An 11250-nucleotide genomic window follows, 5' to 3' on the forward strand; every position below is an offset into this window, starting at 1 on the left:
TGTTTTCATTTCAATATTTGTTTTACTTTTTGTATTCCAACTCTAAACTTGCTTTAATCTTTTTAGCAGCAAACCTCTTTCTAGTGACCCAGCTTAGATTTATGTTATTCACAATGGTTGATATTCAATCAAATCATGGCATGACTACCTCTCATACCAGTGATGACCTATCAGGTCATGTGCAGTCACGCCTACTCTATGTTGTGTGCACTAAATGGTTGTTTGTTTGTTTGGCCCCGACTGCAGTCATTGAGGACATACAGCCTCTCAAATGTTGGCCTAGTTTCTATTTAGCCTCATAAACTAAAGAATCACATATGCCAAAGCATGAAGAGCAGGATAAAATTATGTTTTTTTAGATTCTAAGTTTTCCCTCAAGCAGCTGGCTCCACACACAGCCTGGCAAGTGGTTCATTATGGCACCATAAGCTCCTGCCAGGAGTGGGTGAATCATGTTAGTTATTATGCTGTCACTATTGATGTTGGTCTTGTGAATTCATGTACAATAATAGTTACTACTATAAGAGAACATGAATACCATCCATAAACCATGAGTGGAAGGGCACTGGCTCCAGGAAGAATGATATTTCCATGCTCAGAATCCTATTCCTGCCCGCCATAACTGCCAGAACAGCCTCTATTATAGAAAAATAAATATTACGGAAAAAAGAAGAAGACAAATATGATATGAAGTCTGTGCAAGGAAAACAGTCTATTATCATCTGGATAAAGCAAATCAAATGACAAATATAGTCATAGCAAAATGGAAACAAAGTTAAAACAACAGTGCAAAGCAAAGGCATGGAGTCTTGTCACCACACACAAGTGTTCTTGTGTCCAGCCTACAAGCCACACACCAGAGTGGCTACTTAAGTACCACTGAACCTCAGTAACATTTAAGTCTAAGTGGATATTTCCAAAACAATTTCTTGTTACACACTTACTCAAAATTTATCCAATTATAGTGACCTGTTTTCGTGCTCTCTCTCGCCTCACATACCAGAAAAGCCATGAGTGCCTTCTTTCAAAGTTACTTCACTGTCCTCAGCTAACTCTCCAACAGGTCTACTGCCTTATTGCTTGTAAACAATTCCCATGCTGAGAGAGAGAGAGACAGAGGAGAGAGAGGAGAGAAAGGAGAGAGAGAGAGGAGAGGAGAGAGAGAGAGGAGAGGAGAGAGAGAGAAGAGAGGAGAGAGAAAGAGGAGAGGAGAGAGAAAGAGGAGAGGAGAGGAGAGGAGAGAGAGAGAGGAGAGAGAGAGGAGAGATATCAAAATGAAAATCAAAATAAAAACAAAAACAAAACTGGAGACTAAGTGGGGAGGAAAGGAGACAAGAAAAGTTACACATACAGGCCTAAATAGACAGAAAGGCTGGCAATTAGGCAGATGAATTAACATCACAAAGTGATGTGACATCATGAAGCTGAGTAAGTGATGTTATTTGAGTCTCCATACTTACTTTCATCATAAAAGGACATGAAATTACTTTACAGCCACCATTTTTATTTCCACACAGTAGTAACTGACGTCAACTTTTAGGAGGTGACATCAATACAATGTACAATCACGTGGTTGGTCAATCTGTGTGACGTGTGACCAGCTGACTTTAACATCATTGGTTATTATTAGTTCCACGTTCCCTACTGAGTAAAGGTTGGGACTTTTCCTCATTCAATAATTGCTTTTGAAATGCTTTGTCCTTGCTAACCACACTCTTCTAGCTTCTCATCGACACATGACCTCCATCGTCATTTTGCTCACCTTTTGGTCCAAGTGCAAGCCATGAGGCACCCAGATCCAGTGGGTTAAATTACAATGTGAGGTCATCAGTGCTACACAGTTCCCTGATCATGGTTGACTCATGCTTAATTGTTTAGACTGGTGCATTGCCATATGTACCACAGGTGTTGTAAGCCTTTAATGCCTGATTTTAGAGTCTGAAGTAAATTGCATGCAAGTAATTTACTTGCACATCTATATCCTATTCAGGAAAGCTCAAAACTAACAAGCATATGTGTAATTTTTCACTGTTTTTTCCCATCTGGGCAGGTTAAGGCCACAGTGCACCAATTGGCACAACTACATACATCCCAGAATGAATGCCACAAAACATCCAAAATTACTGGGATGGATTGAGTTAGTATGCAGGAATATTCATACCCAACAAATTGAGCCCAAATAGTCTAGAATATACTGTATACTGTAGAAAGTACACAATAATTTGCTCTCATGGGATGGGCCCTTAACCCATAATTGACAGGTAGCATTCATAGAGGCCGGGGCCTCGCTGCCAGGGGCTTATATCGTCGAACGAGCATGCGCGACCACTCATGCCAAATACCAGCATCCCATGCCGTTTCTTCGTAATACTAAGAAGATATGTTGTATTTTCAATTTTCATTATTTTTTACAGTCTCTACTTGCCAAACTTCCTGATAAATCGAGACTGAAGGGTATTTTTGTTGTTATATAGACTCCATAGTTGATAATTATTTGGTCTATAGTCCGAATAAAATAAGCAGTGTGCGGCATCATGGAGTTGAAATTGCCGGTTTGTTGCATTTTTTTTGTTTGTTGCATGGTAAAAATGAGAGTGTTAAAACCGACTTAATCACACTTTCACTGGTAAAAAAATAATCTTTTGCCGTGATTGTAAAAAAAAAAAAAAAAAAAAAAAAAAAAAAAAAAAAAAAAAAAAAATCATGGCATGCCCATGCATACTCTATGGCATGTGCGTACGTGCCCCCGGCAGATGGTCCCGCCATGCCATGGCATGTGCGTACATGCCACCCGTCGGCAATGGGTTAGACTGTAGGAAAATTCCATATCTTTGGCTAGAGAGAATCAAGGAATATCTAAGGACTATATCATAACATGAGAATAGAACTACACTCTCACTCTGATATATGAAATATTCTGAGAGGTCAAAGGATAATGTCAGAAATAAGGAATATTAATCATGACAAAAGTATAGCTTTTCCTCATCTCACAGCTAAGGATTCACCTATCTTTCTGTACACAGACAAAGTTGTAAAGTCAAAATCAATAATTATCACCCTTTTTAACAGGAACACTTACACTGAAAGTATATCAATTTTCATTACAATGGACCAAAATATGTATTATTAAATATACATTCCTATTATAAATCATGTGTTGTACATTAATATGTGCAAACATTTTTCTTGTAAGGTGGTTAATGGTTAGAAGAAATAAATGTGCTAGACCACAAAGCACTATGGTAAAGTATTGTGGCAAAAAGGGTGAAAATGAGTTAATGATTGGGATAAGATGTGTTAGATGTCAAAGGTTGTAGAACGCTCTAGAATAGAATATTAGTGAAAAGGGTACGGAGGGGGAGCAAATGGAATACAGTGGGAATTTGTAAAAGGATGTGGTTAACCCATAATTGACGGGTAGCATTCAAAGTGGCCCGGGCCTCGCTGCCGGGGGCTTATATCGTCGAACGAGCATGCGCGACCACTCATGCCAAATACCAGCATCCCATGCCGTTTCTTCGTAATACTACGAAGATATGTTGTATTTTCATTATTTTTTACAGTCTCTACTTGCCAAACTTCCTGATAAATCGAGACTGGAGGGTATTTTTGTTGTTATATAGACTCCATAGTTGATCATTATTCGGTCTATTGTCCGAATAAAATAAGCAGTGTGTGGCATCATGGAGTTGAAATTGTCAGTTTGTTGCATTTTTTTTGTTTGTTGCATGGTAAAAATGAGAAAGTGTTAGAACTGACTTAATCACACTTTCACTGGCAAAAAAATAATCTTTTGCCGTGATTGTAACAAAAAAAAACTCATGGCATGTCCATGCATACTCTATGGCATGTGCGTACGTGCCCCCGGCAGATGGTCCCGCCATGCCATGGCATGTACGTACATGCCGCCCGTCGGCAATGGGTTAAAGGCATGGGGTGATCAGATCAAATGGAGAGTATGTGTCAGAGGAGGGGAGAGTAACATTGTATGGGAAACTACTAAAGAGCTATTATGAACCAATCAAATGGTAATACGGTAAGAAACAATAGTTGTGAAAGTAGGAGAAGAATCCTGAGAAAGAAATAATGGAATACCAGATGCTGGTGAAGTGTCGGGAAGGGAGGGATCCACAGAAGGACTTCGTTCTGACTTAAGGGAGTCAGATGAGCATCTAAGTGGGGGTGGTAAGGATAATGGGGAAGGAGGAGGGATTGGTGATGCACATGGAGGAGAAGAGGATGGGGTGTTTTTTGGTTGAGTGGGAGGAAGAGGAATAGAGGAACTTGAGGAGGAGGAGGAGGATGGATATCAGTAGATATTTTGAATGTAGAGCGACTAGAGATTAGAGGGTGGATGAGGGAGTGGATCATTCTCTTGAGTCATGTTTACAAACTTTTGGGTGTTTTCAAGAGTTTCTGGAGGGGAACTGGGTGGGGAGGCCTGAAAAACAAAAGTTTTCTTATTTGGAGGAGAAGAGGGAATAGATGTCTGAAGAGCAGAGGAAGAGGTGGGTGTAGGAGAGGTTGTGGTAGGAGAAGATGGAGTGGAACTTTTAGGTTGTCTGGTGCAACAGGTAAAGTGTGAAGGAGGGGGAGGGGTAGGCATCGGGGAAGTGGTAGAGACTGGAGAATCTGGATTTAGACTGGAAAAGAAATTTGACTGGGGGAGAGATGTAGTAGAGATAGGTTGGTTCAGGGTAGAAGGAAGAGATACTGGGAGAGATGCTGAGACCTTGAAAAGATGGGAGGAGAGTGGAGCGAAGTACAGTTTTCGAATAGGTAAAAAGAAAAAACCTCTTCAGTGTGCTTCTTGTCTGACCTCACGTAGAGTGAGGCCTCATTTGAATCTGAGAACTGCTACCTCAAATTTGAGCTTGTAGATAGAGCAGCTTCTATAAAGTACATTATGGGAGACACCACAATTGGCACATGTGTGTGACTAAGCAGAGCAATTTGAATGGTCATGACCAGGGTGGGCACATAGAGGGCAGCAGGCTGGGGAGAAACAGTGTTTGGCTTGGTGGCCAAAACACCAACATTTCTGACATTGATGGGGAAGAGGTTGATATGGTCGGACAGGGCAGGACACTCTACCAATATAAACTTCATGAGGGAGGTCATGTCTACAGAAGCTAATCTTGGCAATATTGGCATGCAAGCAAGTTGTTTTCACAATCTGACCAATCCTTGCGGTAGACAGGACAGTCCTTTGGAGAGACAGAAACAGTTCCAGTACAAGTATAGTGAGGTTAGGCAGGAATGGGTTTACCAGTGAGGTCAGTCGGGTTGATAGTGCACGAGCTTGGGACTCAGATATATCTGTGACAAGGCATGAACGATCAGAATGACTGAAAAGAAACTTTGCCAACTTTTTTTTTGGAGACACTGTTGGAAGAGAAGGGTACTGTCAGTGTCTGGGGCTGTAGTGGGGAATCAAAGAATTGATCCCACTTGGCTGGGCCAAAAAGGGTACTCAAAAGGTTTGCAAAGGTGGAAGCAGTAGAAGCATGAGGGCAGGAGGAAGATGGGGGGGTATGGAGGGAGGTAGTACTATTGGGGGGACAATAAGGATAAAGAGCAGTAATAAGGGACAGACAATGAAGAAGACTGTGCAGTAGAAGATGGAGTGGAAGATGTTAAGAGAGAGGAAGGGGTGTATTCTGAAGGAAACAGGAGTAATCATAGAAGAAAACAGACTGGACACTGTTGGTAGTGCTAGTGAATTTAGCAACGGGAAATATTTTCCTCACCTTGTTTTTGTATTAACTGAAGATAAAGCAAATAAGAAGAGAAAAAAAAAAAGAGTTTAAAAGAATATTTATTATTAATAGCAAAGATAGGTCTTCAAACTGCAAGTTTTATAACTGGCTAGAATTTATTGTCTAGAGAATAATGAAGTAATTACTATACTTGACAGCTAGGTAGTTCATAATATCCTCTCTTGATAACAAAATATATAATTTCATGAAATCACTCATTTCTCTTAGCTATGTTAGTGGTTTTTTTTACATGTAGAAAGTTTCATTTGGTTTGGTTATGAAATCAAACCAAGAATTCTGACCAAGAAGTTTCATCTAAAACAGGAATGACAAAAGTCATGATTTTCAAGAAATCTTGAAATATCATATTATTGTAATTTTGCTGTTATTAATGTTCATAATGTTAGGGTAACTATAATGTCTATAATAAAAATAACACTATTAGTAAAAAAATATGTTTTTCCTGCCAATTCAAGGAAAGGTAAAATCAGATAGTTAACAAGGTCTACTAATTGACTCCTTTGTGGCAGAGCCATCTACGTGCAGAGTCACTTCAGAAAAAATTTAAAGTGAGCACAGCATTTTCCCCGGTGATATTAGGTTAAGGAATGCTTATTTATTTCAGTGAATCTGACAGATATCAAAATACTGAAATACAATGAAAATAAAATGCATTTCTAAGGCAGCAACAATGACCAGCCATTATGTCACAACCCACACACTCTAAAAATCTAAAAGGGGTTTCCACTGGTAAGTAGTTACCTGAGAGATGAGGAAAAGTATGTGAGTTTGGCCACTTTGACACCAAGGTGGCAAGTCACATGCCATGTGGGACATCATTTGAACAGGAACATACAGAAACATAGGAATCCTCTCACACTGAGGTGGTATGGCACATTACATTTGCTGTGGTGAAGACTGGACCTGCTCTTTTTTTTTAGCATGCAACCTGCCATCTCAGGCAGTGTGTCAGATCTTAGTGGAGCTTTACATTCAAAGTTATTATAAGCCAAGTTAATATAAAAATAATAAAATCATATATATAACAGATGATATAAAAAGGAAAACTTTTGGGTGTATAACATACACTGAGTAGTTTGGAAGTGTCTAGAAGATTCCCCCAAACACATTTGACAACATGGTTTTGCTCACCCAGTGAGCAAGGCTTTGGTTGAGAGGGTAACCATATATGGTCTTGTAGGAGAACACAATGTTTCTTCCAGACAATGAACCTATTAACATAACATCTGTACAAACTATGTGGAAATACAAATGTCCACATATTTCGGTACAGAAGAAATACTCTCAATGATAAAAATTATCAAATATTTTTCCTTACAAGTATTTTCAAGGTATTGGAACAAGTCTACCTCACTTTCTGCCCGAGAGTCATCCTTCTTTATTCTTCCAAAGGAGAGATAGATAACTGTCACAAGATTAATTAGGACTTAGGACAATAACATCAGCAACCTCTGGTAATGCCATCTTGTGAACAGAGTGACATGCAGCACTTGTAACCTGTGTGATATCACAGTGCCATGTGTCATTTGCCACTTGCCACCTGCCACCTTGGTGTGAAAGCAGCCTTAGTTTCCATCTGCATATTGTGCGACAGTTTTTTGTTGATTTCCTTGAATCAGTTCACTATTTTCATTGATTTCCTCAAATCAGTTAACTTCTGCAGATTAATAGTGAAACCAATGAATGTAATTTATCATTGCCTACAACACTATGATCTTAGGTCTTCTCCAAGTCAGTGCAAGTCTTTTGTATTCTTTGACAGTTATTTTATCTTTGTGTGATGTGCATTAACCCTTTGCCGACGGGTGACATGTACACACATGCCATGGCAAGGCTGGACTATCTGCCGGGGGCATGTACGTATATGCCATGGTGTATGTATGGACATGCCATGAGGTTTTTTTTTGTTACAATCACGGTAAAATATTATTTTTCTGCCACTGAAAGTGTGATTAAATCGTTTTTAACACTTTCTCATTTTTACTATACAAAAAAAAAAAACTACGATTTTAACTCCATGATGCCACACACTGCTTATTTTATTCAGACTATAGAGCAAATAATGATCAACTATGGAGTCTATATAACAACAAAAATATCCTTCATTCTTGATTTATCAGGAAGTTTGGCAAGTAGAGACTTTAGAAAATAATGATAACTGAAAATACAACATATGCTCGTAGTATTACGAAGAAACGGCAAGGGGTGCTGGTATTTGGCATGAGCGGTCGCGCATGCTAGGGCGACGATATAAGCCCCCGGCAGCGTTGAGAAAGGGTTAACAAGAAATGGCTAAATATGTAACTTGCTTTTCATTCCTGTTCTTTTTGTGGTAAATATTCAGAATATCTTCCCATGACCAATCACAGCTATATTGGGATTGATGGATTCCTCTCTCTGTACTACCCAAATATATAGAAATTATGCCTTGGAACCCACCCAAATCCCCTCCCCAACCCTCACAATCTTGGCCCTGATAGTAGGGGATGGCATGAAAGGTACCAGGGAATTCATGGGGTACAATATGAGGTATAGTTTCAGTTTCCCACAGTCATATAGTACAAAGTAAAATTTTCCCACTATGGTCATAACAACTGAAAATAATGACACTTTTCATCTATAGTATATCCTTTGCAAGTTGATAATATGTAAGTTATGCAAGAGAATGTAATGACAACATCATAAAGAAGGGGGAAAAATATGCTCAATAATACATAAAATAATCGTGCAAGCAAAGAATAACAGAAATCAAGAAAATGGGTTGTGACAAATGCCATGTGGAGATCATATCCACAGCGACTGTATGGGGGTCTGGAGGTAGAGCTCCCCGATAGGGAAATACAGCAATCAGATAGGGGTCAGTGGTTGAAGCTTGGAAGGTTTTTGGCTCTTAGGGTGATGTTTGTGGATTTCCCAGGAATAGCTGGAGTAAAAGGGACTTACCACCAGGATGGTGCAATCACTTCAGAAATTTACCAAAACTCGTTTAAATCATTTACGACAGCAAAGAACAACAGGTTATAATATGGTGAATGACCACATTGGTTTGGAAAACATAGCAATCAGAAGGAAGTCCAGAGGTGTAGACCCTAGGTTAGGAAGGTTTCTGTATTTTACAGTCCTGAACTAAGGAATTGTAGTGCGCACGCTTGCTGATTCCGTTACAGACGAATACTAAGTATTAAATGGATGGAGAAGAAAATTAATAATGAAGTACTGAGAAAAGTAAATTGTAAAGACCGGCTGTTGGACATCTTGAACAAAAGGAAACTAAAGTTTATTGGTCATGTGATGAGAAGTAAAATTATTGAGAAAGACCTGCTGACAGGGATGGTGATAGGAAACAGAGGAAGAGGCAAACCGAAGACAAGACTGAGCGAAAACATCAAAGATATTTGCGGGCTGTCAATGGTACAAGTGGAAATAAAAGCGCAAGATCGAGTTGAGTGGCGAAGGATGGTGGAGAGGTCCACGGCTGCTCAAACATGAGAACACCATTATTGATGATGAACTAAGGAAACATGGTGATCAGAAGGGGGTCTGGGGGTGGAGCCCATGATTGGAAAATGCAGAGGTTTGATTAAGAAATGTAGTGATCAGAAGGGGGTCCAATGGCATGTCCCCCATGTTACGAAGGTTTTTGGTTCGTATGGTACTTTACAGTAGTTTATCCTTTTAGGCATGGGTTCATTTGCGCAACATCATATCGTATCTTCCAGGGCCGAATCTTGGCTCAGGTTTCTCATTTTTCCACTTCCTTTATTATATGAACTGTGATTCTTGGAACAGGTTTTTAATTTTTGAACTTTCTTTTAGTTTTTAAATTACCTTCAAATAACCTTAAAAGGGTTTTTCCTTAATGTTACTGAGACCGATACTCAGTGATAGAGGGAAATGGATACTACCATCTTATAGAGCATAAAAATGGAATAAAAACTGCACAAGTACAGCTGCAGTGGGCTCATATTTAACCACAAAATAACAAAAATCTGCTATATATCACTGCTCAGAGACAAAGTCCACAACACCCTCACATAGCCAGAGTTCTTAATATCATGTTTTCTTTAAGTAGGCACAAAGTGCTAATAAAGGGGGGGTTTGCCCCCTGTCTAGAGAATAAACAGAAGGTAGGAGAGGTTAGGTTTGGATTCTCATGATAGCCTAGTAACAGATACCGTTTTTTTTTTTTTTTTTTGTGGGGGGGGGGGTTGGCTTATCTTTGCCAAAAATGAATTTTCTTTACATTTTGGAAGTCAAAGTCTATGCGGTGGACCTCTGTGTGAGGACACTGAGGGGGTTTCCGCAGCATTATTCCTATGTATTTGAGAAGTGCGGAGAGAGAGGAATCCATTGAGAACACTTTCGTCGTGATCAGTCACATCATGTGAAGGCAGTCTGAATACTACCCTTTTGTTAAACCTTAGAAGAGAGTTCACCATTCCCCTGCAGCATAAAAGGCCTATCTTATGCTCGTAGACTCTGCAGCAATCATGGTCTCTTGTCGAAGGTCACATTAATGCCTTATAAAGATATACGAAACGAATATGAGGAAACCCCACGGCCATATATAAACCTTCGTAAATTCTGTGCTTTTAATCCCAGGTTTCCCTTGTGTGTTGAGACTTTTCTAATAACCAAAGGATCTATTTCCGCCGAGAAGCCAAGTCTGGAGACGCATCATTCTTCCAAATTCCAGTCCTTTTTACGGCTCTATTTCAAAGCGTCCCTATATCCACTTCATCACTTCAACAGATGATGAGAATCCACTCTTGGAATTCCATGAGCCTAAGAATTACCTTGGAAATGAGCGAAGCGTTTTCCGTCTATTTCCGTCTCGCCGCCGCCGACGCCATCACAACACTGCGTCCGAATTCGCGCTCGGGATTCAAAACTTTCCACTTGAAGTTTTTCATTGGCGACAATCGCCTGGAATTTCTTATAAAACTTCAATTTTAAAAAATGAGATAAAGGAGAATTTATTCGTCACCATGAAACGGAAATCATTTAGTGCAATGACCGGCTGCCACTATCGCCTTTTCCGCGAACGAATCGGAACACAAGCACAGCATGAAGCTCAGGGAGAAAAGGAAAGAAAAGAAGATTCGCAAGGGAATAAAGCAAGGAATTAAGCGAAAGACGAGAAATAAAGTAAGGAGGAATAATTGAAAGACGAGAAATAAAACGAAAAGGAGAAATAAACGAAAAAGGAAAAATAAAGCAAGGAGGAATAAGCGAAAAACGAAAAATAAAGCAAGGAGGAATAAGCGAAAAACGAAAAATAAAGCAAGGAGGGAATAAGCGAAAAGCGAGAAATAGAGCCAGGAGTGAATGCATATGATGATGGAAGCTTTGGAATTAATTTAGGAATTATGAATATTGAAATTTATGTAGGAATAATGGGAGGAAATGTGGAAATAGGAAGGTACACGGGGAAATTAAGAAAATAAATGAGGAATTAAGGAGGGAATTA

General features: G+C 39.5%; 1 protein-coding gene across 4 annotated transcripts in view; it reads right to left on the minus strand.

The window, feature by feature from the left end:
- LOC119580754 (uncharacterized protein C19orf47-like) overlaps window positions 1-10714 on the minus strand; it is a 14469-nt gene extending 3755 nt beyond the window's left edge. The window contains exon 1 of one of the 4 annotated variants that reach the window (XM_037928854.1): window positions 10577-10714. The gene's annotated coding sequence lies outside the window, so the exon portion shown is untranslated. Of the gene's footprint in view, window positions 1-538; window positions 604-10576 lie in introns of those variants that run through there. The other 3 variants (XM_037928851.1, XM_037928852.1, XM_037928855.1) reach the window with 3 other exon arrangements.
- Window positions 10715-11250: the final 536 nt, after the last annotated feature.

The sequence above is a fragment of the Penaeus monodon genome, chromosome 14 (genome assembly GCF_015228065.2).
Source record: "Penaeus monodon isolate SGIC_2016 chromosome 14, NSTDA_Pmon_1, whole genome shotgun sequence".
NCBI lineage: Eukaryota > Metazoa > Arthropoda > Malacostraca > Decapoda > Penaeidae > Penaeus > Penaeus monodon.